The sequence below is a fragment of the Anopheles moucheti genome, chromosome 3 (genome assembly GCF_943734755.1).
Source record: "Anopheles moucheti chromosome 3, idAnoMoucSN_F20_07, whole genome shotgun sequence".
NCBI classification, from domain to species: Eukaryota; Metazoa; Arthropoda; class Insecta; order Diptera; family Culicidae; genus Anopheles; species Anopheles moucheti.
The window spans coordinates 72880134-72894091 of NC_069141.1; positions in this window are offsets into that span (position 1 = coordinate 72880134).

Consider the following 13958-nt stretch of genomic DNA (forward strand, 5'->3'; position numbering starts at 1 on the left):
TATCTGGCGGGGCTCGTCCTTCGAAAGTTTACTCGTTTACGGAGTAGCCGAGAAAAAGCATACCACAGCCACGGCAAAGCGGTGGCAACGCAAGCGAGAGGGCCAGAGCCGAGCAGCGGTGCTGTTAGTGTTGCCAATGTTGTTGCTGCTTGCCATCTTTGATGGGCGTAAAAGCGTGCCCTGATGGGAAGGTAGAACCAGCAACTTTTGCTACCAATAATGGCAACTATCAAATGCTGGCGTTGGTCTTCGCCCCGTTGGCACTGGGAAGTCTCCGCACTGGGACGGAGCCAATATGTAAGTCAACACAATGCTGGAAGCTCAGCGTAGCGTAGTGTGGAGCAGCGAATGAAGTATATTTTTCACACCGATCCGTTCACATAATACGGTTGAATGGGCTCAAAGAATGAACAATGGGTTGCAGTTATTAGAGCGGCATTTAACACGTGAAAAACATGTTTGTCACTTGCGCGAATTAAGCAAAAAAGGAAAAAGACGGGACCGGGAAGGTGTTAACAGCAAAAGAAAGGAAGGAAGAAAAAAGAAAATGGGCGCAGAAAAGCTCATACAAAAGCAGAAGGATTTTTCGCTGACAATCATTTTGTGGTTCACCCGCTCCCGGCGGTTACGCCAGGGTCAAGTGCTTTTCAAATAGCTAATGCATTCTTGAATAAGTACGTCCTCTTCCGTGAATGACAAGAGGGACACCATTTACATCGTACACACGGCGTCGGTGCGGTGCAGCCCGCGGCCAATGGACCAAACGGACGGACGAAACTCGTGCGCCCGCGGCAGCACACTTTCTACGCTACGAGGACACATCACATACGAGTGCCGTTGACGCCGGGACTTGTCGTGAACTAAACCCCGTAATGACATAGCTTATTTTGCTCGGTGGGGGGGGGGGGTTTCTCCCTCTCCCCACCGTTCCGCCCGGATGGGCTGAGCAATGTCAAGAGGCTTTAAAAAGTTTCCAGCTTGAAAGTGGGGGTTTTACCGTGTCATTTTCCCACCGCATGTCTATCCACGCGGGAGTTACACGTTCGGTGGTGTAGTCAAAAGTTTTATTACCGGGCGGGTTAGCCTTCGGGAGGATTGATTCCGGCCGGTGATGGTTCGGTGATGATTTATAGTTTTTGGCTAAGTTGCGAACAATCGAGACGTTTTGGATGGTGAACATTGGGTCAGGGAATTGGAACAGGGAAAGATGTGTAAGATGACACCTTAATCCATCATTCGTAGGTATGGATCGAAGATTTCAACGTATAGTTACAATCGGTACATATAAAAGTCGATAAAAAGTACGAGAAAAGCAATAGTCGATTCTAGCATGATGTAAAGCATAATGGTTATTTAAACAAACAGTTAAAAAACTTGTAAATATTATTCCAAATAGCGATTTCATAGGCCTGGGTTCAAGAGAGTTATTTCTGAAATAATAAAAGATGAGAAAATTCCATCATGTTTTCCAAAATCTCGAAGACTGGTTCAATTGGCTTCACGATTCAAAGGCAAATGAAATCTTCGGCTATTAGCTTCCCAAATCCAGGAACTGATCGATAGCGTTAGTGAGTAGAGCAAAGTGGAACTCTTTGCTCTATACACAAAAAAACAGTGCTTAACATAATTAAGGTCACTAGTTTTCTGATAATAAAACTAAAAGTTTGTGCTAACATAGATAATAGATAATAAACATTTATTTGTTGCCAGAAGATCTTGCTGTTATTCTGAACAGGGAGGACAGTGTCAAATGCTAGAATTACGGAATATAAGTTTAACTCCGGAGCTTAATTCTGAATATTGAAAGGTTGATAATGTCAATAGTTGTAATGTGCAGTGGTTTTTATCATAATATTATGCACCCCTTTACAAATGCACCCCAAAATTGTAGTATGAGCTACTTTAACGATATTCCCTTTCGGCCATAGCTCAACGAAACTAAGCTCAGACCTAACTTTCTGGGAGTTTCTTGTGTGTTAGATTAAAGACCTCAATGGAGGCGCCTGGTAGATGATGATTATTGGTCGTTTATCTCAAGGGAGAAACGTTGAAAACGACTTAAATTAACTTAAATTTAAATAATGAATTATTGATTTAGGCTCATTACCAAAAAAAAGAAACAAATTCTTGTGTGTTAGGACACTTACTCACTAAGCTGTGCTAAGCATTCGAGCAAGCTCTATAGCTTAAGGTACGACAGGCAGTCGTAAAGCTTAATTCGTATAGCTCAGTCGTATAGCTTCGTTAAGGCAATCGTATAGCTCTATAGCTTAATTAGCTTTGAATATGTACAGGCAGTCCCCGAGATACGTGGTTTTAGGAAATTCGACAGCAGAATTAGTTTATAGAACAAAATCTAAGCAAAAAGGTGACAAAAATGCGTATCTCGAATACTATCTTTACTATTGGTTTTCTTATAATTTCTGTAATTTATTATTTTTCTTATAACTCATATAATTTTCACCTCCGTTCTCTATACAACAAACAATGTACATAATATTATACAAAATAATAACATATTGAGCGTAGCGGAAAGTGTTGTTCTGTCCTTGAATCTGATGCTATATCCACCCGATAAAAGTCATAACATCAGGCACCATAAACAACGGTGGGATAGAGTAATGAAGTTCATACACATGGACATCCCACGTGTCAGATCTGTCTACGGCGTAATGGTGATAATTCATCATATATCAAATATCCTATCACCTCCCAAAATGCCCGGTAAAGCGTGACGGGATACTGCAGACAAAAAAAAAACGGTGCTCCAACCGTTGGTGGTTGGTGGTCTCTTTTAGAGCAATAGGGAGGGAATCCAGCAGTAAGGAAAAGGGAATAAGGGAAGGTTTAATTAAGTGCTCTTAGCAGCGGCATATACCTCCATTACATTTTGTATGTGTCTGGGTGTGTGTGTGTGTGTGCGAATGTACAGCGAAGGACTCGTGAAACTCAATATCCTTCAAAGCGAATGTACACAAAATCGGTCACTTTTGGTATCTTTCGGTAACGGCCGTGTAGCTTTTCCTCGGATTCAAGCTTTCGCCGATGGGTGGTGAACATTGGGGGTAAAGGAAATGAAGATTAAGATGCCTAAAGCACACCGTCGTATCTCCTTCACACTCACACACACAGACACACACACACAACAGCCAACCGTCTAGAGTGCGTGCATTTCCGTTCCACTTCAAGGACATGGGGTCTAGTCGGGAACAATGGTGGTAGTACACAACACCCAATGCTTCCAATGCTTTGTGCGTACACATGTCCTTCCATGCGCGCACATACGCAGACACGACACGCACGGGTTTTGCACGTTTACGCCGTAGTGGTGTAGCAAATGGGAGAGAAACGGATGAAAAGTTTTTGGGGACAAATCGCTAGCAGTGGTGTGTGTGTGTGTCCACAAAAACCGGGTGTGTATGTTCGGCATCAAAATGAGCTACGCAACTTTCTACTCAAGCGTTTCCCGATACGGCAAAACCAAACTACTGCCCGAGCTCACAATTCACTCAAAAACGGTATGGAAAGAATATAGGGAAACAAAACACAGCAAAACCTACAGAACAACTAAGCGATCGTTAGAATCGTACGGAAAAATGCGGGCATAAAGATACGGAAAAACGGTACTGATGCACTTACCCTTGGTGGGTGTTGTGGGTTGCAGTTTTCTAAAGCGACAAACGCTTTTGGACCATGTTCGGGGTAGGTTCCGTTCCGGGGCACAGCTCCAAACAATATACTCGCCCAGCACCAGCAGCAGCACGATGAAGACGATGGTTTGGAGGGTTCATATTTTGCACAGAGAAAATCAATACACCAGCACTATCATCCACTTCCTTAATGTGTTTGTTTATCACGGGGTGGATTTATCTTTTTTTTGTTGCTTCTTCATTGGCAACCTCGACACATCGACGACACTATTCCATGACGAGCGGATAGAAAATGTTAGTGCAAACAATTAACTTCCACCAACAGCTGATTGAGGGGCCACGGTTTGAGGCTATCGAGAAAACGCGTACCACTTTCCCTTTGATCTCGCTCTCCCGAGGGAAGGGATTTAGTAGCCTTCGGGTGAAAAACGGGCCACTTAACACGTACACTCCAGCACACCTTGGCAGATATTTACCCCCACACACACACACACACACGCACTTACCGATACAGGAAAAACCAAACACACACACCAGGATATCCCAAGCGAGCGAGCACCGAGGATGGTGGTGTGGTCAACCGTACTACTACTGGATGCTGGAATTACTTTCCGCAGAATGCTGCGTAGTAAAACTGGCCGCGTTCCTATGGCGTGACCAATCGTCTGGCTTTTAGCAAAGTAGAACAACGCGCTCGAAGGACTCGGCAGCGTCGCGAGGAGTGCTGTCTGTGTGAAATTTGACAGCGGGAAAGTCATGGTAGCTGTGAGACCGAATTGAAAGACCGAGCGAGAGAGAGAGAGTAAGAGAGAGAAAGTGTCGCGAGAGTGTGAGAGACGAATATCCTTTTGACACACTATTTGACAGGTGTGTAATAGGCAACCGAATTTTAAGAGATCCTGATTGTATACTGGTTTGTCTGTTGGTAATCTTGAACCCACCAGGTGAAAAACATGGACATTAAATCATTAAACTGTTTGGAGATTAAGAACATGGTTTTATACTCATACACAAAAACATGTCTTTTGTTTTGTTATCAATTGGAATTCGAATACGCATCGAATGAGCTGTCAAACGGACAATCTACTACGCATGTGCCAATTTTGAATTGACCCTTTTCGTTGTTGGTTCTGCGTGGAATATGCTGTAAACATGTCTCGGAGATGCTATAAAAGCTATGCGCTATGCGTAAAAAGCTTTACCCAGTATTAAAATGAGCTTTTATTGAATGGATTCAAATTAACGAAGTCCTTATGCGTTTATGATTAAAACTCCTTTTCTAAGATCCATAATGTTCCATTAGCTACAGAGGTTTTCACTGGAGAACACTGGTCATGAAGCGACAATTAACCGCTACCCAAGACGAAGATCTTTGCGGAAGATGTTGTAAAGAATAGTGAAACAATAGTCTCGCTTATTTCCTGGTATCCTGCTGGTGCTTACCATACGTGTAAGAAGGGCAACTACCAATGACACAAGCCAAGTAACGGTGAATGGAAAGCATCACAGAGCGTCCTCTACTATCACTAAGAGTCTGTGATCTTCAATCTTGTTCGAAAGAGGGTAATCCGAGCCTAGGAGAAGAAGATAACATCTGCTAATTATTCACACAGATGTGATGTCCAGATAGGGGCGACTCAGTCGCATGATGCTAGGACATTAGGACACTGACTATCCAGCTACGTGGTAACATAAGTCTAGTAATCCAGAGATAGCAGGCTTACCTAGTAGGGCGTAACGCCAAGAAGAGAGAGATGTCCAGACACGTACCATATTTTGAAGTCATTCACAACTTCACCTATCTGTAAGCAACGTCATACATTTAAGATATACCCTCAGAAAACTACTCCGCTTAAAACATCTGTCGCAACAGTCAAAGTAGGGATCTTACAAAATTGATATAGAACCAATACTCACCTACCTCTTTGAAGCACGGGCTTTTTTCAATACGAATCTTTCTTGGAAAGGTAATGCCCTGAAAGATAATTGACCCCGTGTGTCTGAAAGGATAATGGAGGTGGACAATCACTAGCTCTGACAGCTGCATAAGGACTAAACCAGTGTGCAATGAATTAGAACCTCCGGACATGCGTAGGTTGGTCAAGTCAATAGAATAATACCTGACAACCCTTGTGAATGAACAAATCGAAACCAAATTCCGAGGACTCTCACAGAAGGGCAAGACTGTCAAAAGCTTCAAACGCTTGATATGAAAGGCATTACAAAACAATGTTTCTGTAAGTGTAGGTGCTTCACCGTTTCCTGGAAAAAACCCTCTCCAAAACATAATGAAGCCCGCTTTCACATGCGATATAAAATTTAATAATCAAAATTGACGCAAAAGAGATTCGGAGTTTTTCAATTAAATCGTTATAAAATATATAAAATGAGCATAATCAATGCTTCATTTGCTGCATTATTCAATGTTGAAAAAGTATCAGCATCAGCGATGCTGAGAAAGTGGAATATAATTTTAATTATCTCCATCACTTGTCCGGTGCTTCGTGCATGCAGTGGACGGATCGCACTCAAAACGTTTCGCTTCACCGCAGAGTCAGCATAATCAGCAAACGCGTCCCGATGATGATGAATTATTGCACTTCCGCCTTTATCTTGGTGGTCGAGTGCATCGAGCACCGAGACACTGGTTCGGTTTTGCGGTCAAAAGAGAGAGCAGAGCGTTCCCCAATTCATGGCTGTAAATCACAACCAACCCCGACACACGCGGCTGGGTTTCCATTTGCGATGCGAACATTTCATGTGTAACTCAAACTCACAAACCGTCGTCAGTTCAACCGACGTCGAAACGGTGTGACCCGAACCTTTGCACGGCATTCGGACGGAGAATCGAAAACCTTTTGCCCAAGCAGCGGTGTGCGGCTGCTATTGATTTCGGACGGATGGGTGGAGTTGGCCGGATCGACGAGGAAGTTGGCAAACTAACCAAGGTCCAGTCGTGTCGTAAAAGTGGATGAAGGGATTTTGTGAGATGTGGGTTAGTTACGGTGCCCGATCACGGCGGATGTGAAAAAAGTGCGGGGAGAACAAGCTTGTAACAATGAACACTAGTGTGCGGTTTGGCCTTTGCCGTATTTGTTTGCTCCAGTGATTTCGTACGCTTCCGAAGGGATGGTTTGCGTGATACCATCCGTCGTCCCGTCGTTCCCCGTCATCTAGACATCGGAGTTTGCTCACTGGTTTTGATAGAATTTGATGGCGCTGCAAAGCAACATTGGGTAGCACGAAAGCGAAATCACTCCCTCATTTAACAGCGTGTTGTTTTAGGTTGAGCTGCACACTGGTGGGTGGGTTGATGATCGTAGCACGGCACGGGGAGCAACTAATATTAGAATAGTTTTACGAACAAGATCTGCCCGACTGGAACGGAGTCGAATCTTTCCGTCGGTGCGTCGGTTGTGTGGTTATGGTGGAATGGTCTTGTTGAAATTGCAATCCAACTCATTGCTAAAATTGAAATGTTTTGCACTCGAGGTCCCGAACTCGACCTTCCGAACCGATCTGTGTTGTTTTGATCCCAGCGTTGGTTGGTGTAGTACCCCGAATAGGACAATATTTCTTTCGCTACCTTCATACAGTGGAAAGTGAACTTTATTGTTGATTATAAGCTTGCTTTGATCATAGTAAAAAGGTATGTTTTGTTCGGCTGATTGAATTTAGTGATTGCGCGATCCTTTAAAGTAAGGCTACCAGCTTTCAAGGGCAAGCTTTAGTGTATTTAGTATCACTCCTTCTCAATGTTCTTTTTTGGCTTGAGAAGAAGTATCAGAATTGGAAAGCAAAATATTTAAATAAACACAATTTTTGCATCGTCCAGATTTACAACGCACTTGGCCGAACGCTTTGTAACAACTAGTGAGCATTTTCTACCAATTGTAACAACGTCGAGAAAGATCTAAAGGTGGTATAAATATTACCAACATTTATCAAACTCATTCGGGAAGCTAATTATATTTATTTTTGTATGAAGTCTTAACCTAAGGCACAATTTGCATTAGTTTGGAGACATTTTTTTCTTCCAACAACGAAAGTGCACCTTATCCCGGGTGTATTCGGCCGGGCTTGTAATAATTTATTGTAATTCAACTTTTAAAATTTCTAGAACTTAAAATGCATTGATAGCAAAAAGTTCCAGAAGAGAAAAAAATGGAAAAAAACTATTCTTAAAATTCAACTACAAAAATAATTGGTAATGGAGACGCCCAGTACTTTATGTTATCTGCTCTTGCAGAGCGCGAATTTTGAAAATAATTGCAATCAAAGTAACGTTCGCCACCTTCTGCGGAGTTTTTTTTAACTTTTTTGTGTTTCCTGAAAATTAAAGATTACATAGTCTGTTAATTGATGCATATGAGTCGAGACAATTCTATGTAATAGTGAAAGAAATCTATCATTCAGCTCTATAAACAAACAGGTTAATGCTTATAAAAACTGTAACAAAAAAGCTTTCTTAATCGAAATAATCTGTCCTAAAATAAATCAGGGGCTGCCCGGTGGTGTATTGGTAGCAATACCGGTCTTCACACGACAGGACCGATCCAAAATCCGGACCAATCCTCCGTACGCAGGATTGGGTTGGGATCCTCTTGAGATTGTTGCACCGAAAAAAAAACAACTAGCTACATTGGTATGAAATAGGCTAACGAAACCATAAAATTTTCCACATCTATTTCATAAATCTTTACTATTTACAGAGTCGGAAAGCAGAAACGATAAAGACATTGTGATTTGAATTTTCCTTGGCATTAATCTAGCAGATTAAATATCCATCCTTCAGTTTGCGGTCAATGAAAAATTTATTTCCAACCTTCTATGCCCATAACCTTCATTGTTTCATGGTTTTTGTATTCATTCGACTTCCTTCCATTGTTTTGCACAGTAATTGTTTGTTTGATCTCCTTCTCCGGCACTCGCTAGGGACCAGAGAGACCTTGCTATCAAATTGATTCCATGCTGCACGTCATATTCCACCAAGTGCTTCCGGTGCTGGCCAAACCACTTGACGAATATTACTCTGCGGTGCGGTCCTTTCTTACGTTGGCGAAACACGAAACACGTCACCCTGCGGAACAACGGCAAGCAGACGGCCGAGAATCCGTCCGATTGTAAGTCAAGTGTTTCTTCAAGCCCGCCCACCCATCCGTGAACGAGTGAAACGGAGACTGGGCGCCCGATTCCAAACACACAAACACGGCACCGAAACAGCAGACGAAATCCTCATAAATCGTCCGCCGTGATGTCGTGATGTCTTTGATTTGGTGTGATGGTGATGGGTTTTAGTTTTCTTTCCGCTTCCTTTTCCATCTCCGGTCCCCTTTATGCGGTCCCCTCCCAGACATGGCCTGATGATGAAATCAAACCATCCGTTTCCATTCTGACAGCAGACAAAAATCCGTTTCCGCCAGCCCAACAGGCAGGAGTACGGAGCGCTTGAGACGCTTGAGCGCGGATTCCGTCGGTGTCGGATGCTGCGGTTCTTAGGGTGCTTACGCGAGTACATAGAAAAACATTCCTTTGCATGCCACTTTTCGTCCCTCCGCTTGTTGGCTGTCTTTTCCTTCAGCCGCTTCGGAAGCCCATTTATTTTTGCACAAAATGATGAATGCCGGAGCGCGTTGAGCAGAAATAATAGCGAGTAATTTAGTTTCCATTCGGAGCCGCTTTAACCCGGGCTACGTTACGCGCCTGAACCAGAGGGGGGAGTATTTTTTTTGTGTGTGTGCGCGCAAAAAGGTATGAAGGGGGCTGTGGCTGTTGAATGGAAAAAGCAGGCGATGCGAATTTTCCGATCCAACACCGATGGTGTCGAGCATTTTTCCCTCCGGAGTGTCAAACCGGGGGAGGGTGCCAGGTAGCCAGAAGAGGGCAGACGGACACGTATGTGCGAAGGCGGTACGTATGGAAAGCGAAACCAGGCCCACAGCAGCATCTGAAAGAAGTCGGTAAAGCAGTGGGTGGAATAAAAAGGTGAAGGATAAAGCGGAAATGCGCGTGTGGAAAATGACTGGGCATGGTGAAAGGTTTTCCACCAGCACTGTCGGCGTGACTTCGTGTGTGTGTGTGTTGTGGTGGGGTCGGACGAAAAGTTGTACTCCCGGAGGGGCCATCGAAATGTGAATGATGTATGGTGCTCTTATGACGATGGCTGGTTGATTTCGAAGGATGGCTCCTCGGTAATGGTCCAGGTCGTATATCGTTCCGACCGCTCCGAAGACCGAACGCCTCGACACGGTGCAGCGTGGGGCGGATAGTAGACGTTTAGCGTAATCCTGGTGCGCACCCAACCCTCCCAGCCACCCCACCATGTCCATGTGTGTCCACGGGAAAAGTTTCATTCTCAAACAGTTTTTCTTTCTGCCCACCTTTACGGAGGATGAGTGTTTTTTTTTTGTTTTCATCGTGTCGCTTTCTTTCTTTACCTTGTAGCCCTCCGGGCGGTTTGGGGCGGTCCTAGGTTCGTTCCGAACCGATCTTCACCGGGGCATGGGCGCTACTGTACCGACCAACACGGGTGTAATGTGAATATAAATATTATATGGGTCGATTTGGGTAAGCTGGCCACATTCATGTTAATGGGTGTGTAATTCATTATGCATTTGGTCTATTATCGATGGAATTACGATGGTTGCTGTTGGGGCGGCATCCCACCGCCGGCAGCCGAAATCGTATTATCGTTTGCTGAATGATGAGCGAAAACTGAGGTCCCGCGGAACACTTCTTCACACGTGCACAATGTTGGCTATCGTTGCCATTCCCACATCTAGAGATGGGAAACCCATTACAAGTGATCAAAAAAACATTTCATCTATTGTGGCACGCTGTCGTACAAAGGGCGATGGGACAGTGCCGTTTGGTTATGGAACAGTTCCGCGTGCACAAGTGTTTTGTTTTGTTTTTTTTTTTGCAAGAGTTGCTTTTGTTTTGAATTGCTTTTGTTATCGCACGGAATGATTACTTACTGTTTCGTCGGGTGCAAGTTGCGTACATATATCAATTCCCGTTGCCTGTATTGATGGTACCGATGGTGCTCGGTGGATCGTCGAGACGATTTAGTAAATCATTTTTTTTTATAGCAATAACACCGTGTGAAAGAAAATAGACGATAAGAGACAATAAAACCGGGAGCGTGTTTATCGGTCCAGGCCGTGGAGTATCGATCAGTTAAGTGGATGCAGATGGTGGTAACAGTTCTAATGAAGCGGAACAGAAAATAGATATCCAATATTTAAGAACCGTATTGCCTGGTGAATGTTCCTGATGAATGAAGTTGAAGTCATTATACCAAAAACTCGCCATACGGGAAATTCTTTTCCATGTGTTTAAAAATGAAAAGTCTAAATGCTCAAATAATCAATTGTTTTTGACATTGTTATAATACAGTGTGTCTTAACCTAACTTCAAATCGTTGCCATGAATTTCAACACTGTCGCTTGTTAACAATACATGTCCACATTGCTATCGATGGTGTTGATATTCATGAAGACAGTTTTTAATTGGGTTAAGTAACACTGCAATAATCGAAAATGTGAAATAACATTTGTCGCACACGTCATACACATGTAGCGCTCTTGATAATTCTCAGAAATTCTAATCCGAGGAAGAGGAAAGGATATTCAAAGCGTCAAATAACTTCACGATGTTTTTAATTAATTTTTGATCTTCGCTTTTATATTCCGATCCAGAAGCTTTTTTGCTAGATCTCAATAATTCTACAAGTTCTTCGGAGCCTTCCACGTAATCCTTTAGAAGATCACCGATATGATTGCATTCAAATACCAACTGCAAATGTCCGACAAACGTCACAAAACATATAAACGGTTGGTTCTCTATTGGCATTATTATGAGCTTTACATGTCACAAATATTCACAATGTTCTGAATAGCATAAAAAGTTATATAATCCTATCGTATATGATCGTTAAGCGAGATTTTGATCGATGGAAGAGGTATTTCCTTGATTTAGATATTCATACTTGCTAGTTCAGGCTAGATAAATTAATTACCATTACTTGAGATATGAAATATTGTACAACACATAACATAATGTGGCTTTTTCATAACATTGTATGCATTTTATACGGCCTGTAGAAGTAAGATATATACTCAATCAAAGATATTCCAAGATGCTTTAAGTTGAATCATGAAAATATTGACATTCGGCTTAAAACGACAATTAGGCAGAAATCAAATACGCAAATCGTTACAAACAAAACGAGTATGCTAACATAATTGAGTACGAATCTTGTTTTACAGCAAAGGCAAAATCATCATGATTTTTTTGTTGTTGGTATTATTGTGTCGTACTTCGTTAGCGTGAATTTGTAATGGCAAACGAAACATAATTTATTTGTGGCATGAAATCAAAAACAAAAAAAAAGAAAACGAAAACGAAAACAAACGCCAATAATCGTTATGAAATTGGAAACCAAAATTCGGCGACCACCGCTATGTCAATTCCATCCCAAAACGGACGATAATTTCCCATTCATCTATTGCGAACATTTTGATCAACTATAATTGGACGGTGTTTCCCCTAGCGACCGGTCGGAAAATTCGTCCCCTCTTTCTCCGTTTATCCCTCCAACATCCCCGCCCCCCCCTCATACTCCACCCTCATTTGACTACATCACAGCACCCCATTGCGAACTCGCGCGATAGCATTCGGAGCCCTATCAGTTGCCCCAAAAACTCTATGTTCAATTTGTTTCCATTCCATCCCCAGCACTTATCGGTCACACGCGAAGGGAGCAAAGTGTCCAGTTGGTGTGAACGGTATAACTGTCCTTAGTAGGCCATACTGGACAGCACGAGATAGAGTCGAGTCGAGTGTGTGTCGGTGTGTGTCGAATCACAAGAGAGGAAAATGAGATTTTCCACTCGTGACCCTCGTGAACGCTAGCTCAAAAACCAGCCAGCACCCAGCCTGCCAGAGACCATGTGATTTGTTTTGCTGATAAAACCCCATTAGTTTGATCTTCGACAACTCTCGCTCTCCCTGCTGCTGTGGTACGGCGCCTCTCGTGTGTGTTTCGCACTCTATCACTCTCGCGCTCCGTCCTGCTTCGGCTTTATCGGCCGCGAGCAAAAGTGTTTGTTGTTTACTAGCAGGACGGCACTCGAGTGAAAGGCAATACACCCCGTTTCCCCGGGTACGCCCGCAGGTGTCGCTCGGGAGTGACCTGTCGCGGCTGGGGCTGACGAGACCCGCCGGAGCCGGAATCTGGAGACAAGATTCCTGGAGCCTTACGGGAGGATCGATATGGACCGCGCGGAAAAACGCTTGCTGTGGTAAGCATCATCCAACATCCCGCTGGTGGGCTCTCGTACACACTCTCTCCAGTGGTTCTTTACGCTCTCTCGCGAGTGTCGCTCTTGCTGGTTGGTCCTTCGGTTACCATCACTCGGGGAGACAGCATCAGGGCATCAGCAGCAGCCAATGCCACGCGGTGGAAGACGCGACGGTCACCAAGGATTTCATTCAAAAACGAGTCGACCCGGCCAGGATGAAGTCAGTTTTTCGTCGTCTTCGGTAAAGCGAACAACGGTAAAGCCACGCGCAAAACCCTCTCAGAGAAGCTAGCCCCCTAGCTGGCCAGGTAGACGTGACATCGTGGTATCGTGGTATCGGAACTGGGTGTTTGGGTGTCTTTTTTGTTTGGCTGGTAAAGGCAGAACCGAAGCAGGAGGTCGTGCAGTTTGAAGCGAATACCCAGCGACAGCTGTTTTGGAGCTGGCCATCTATAGTCGGATAGGGTCGACTGCTGACGCTGCTATTTCTGGGGGTGATTGTTACAGAACTTTCGGGTCGCGATAGTTTCACCAGCATCTCCAACAGTTCGCAAAGTGTCCCCAACACGGCCAGCGTAAAGTGTGCCAGTGGACCTTCAAGGACGACGGCGCGTATATTTACACCAGCGAAGGGGAAAAACAAGAGAACGCTAATAATAACCGTGTCTAGCGGTATCAATCAATTATCTCACGGTGGTTCGATCGACGCGATTGCAGGCCGTCCGAGTTTCCCAGCGCGCGCCTTTGTTCCAGCACCACAGAACCACCCCACCTCTAGAACCGGAACTTGTTTAATCTGGCCATATATTTCGCACCGTTGTTGTGGTTGCATTGATGCGTGCGCGTTTAGTTCGGCGTGGAAATAGATAAAAAAAACCTAATCCGGTTACAGGTCAGTGAGAAGCTGTCACGGGTTGGGAAATTCGGGTGGTGGCATAAAAGGGAAAAAAAGAACCCCCCTCTTCCCACTCGAATTCACTCGGTATCGGCAAGCGAACGGAAA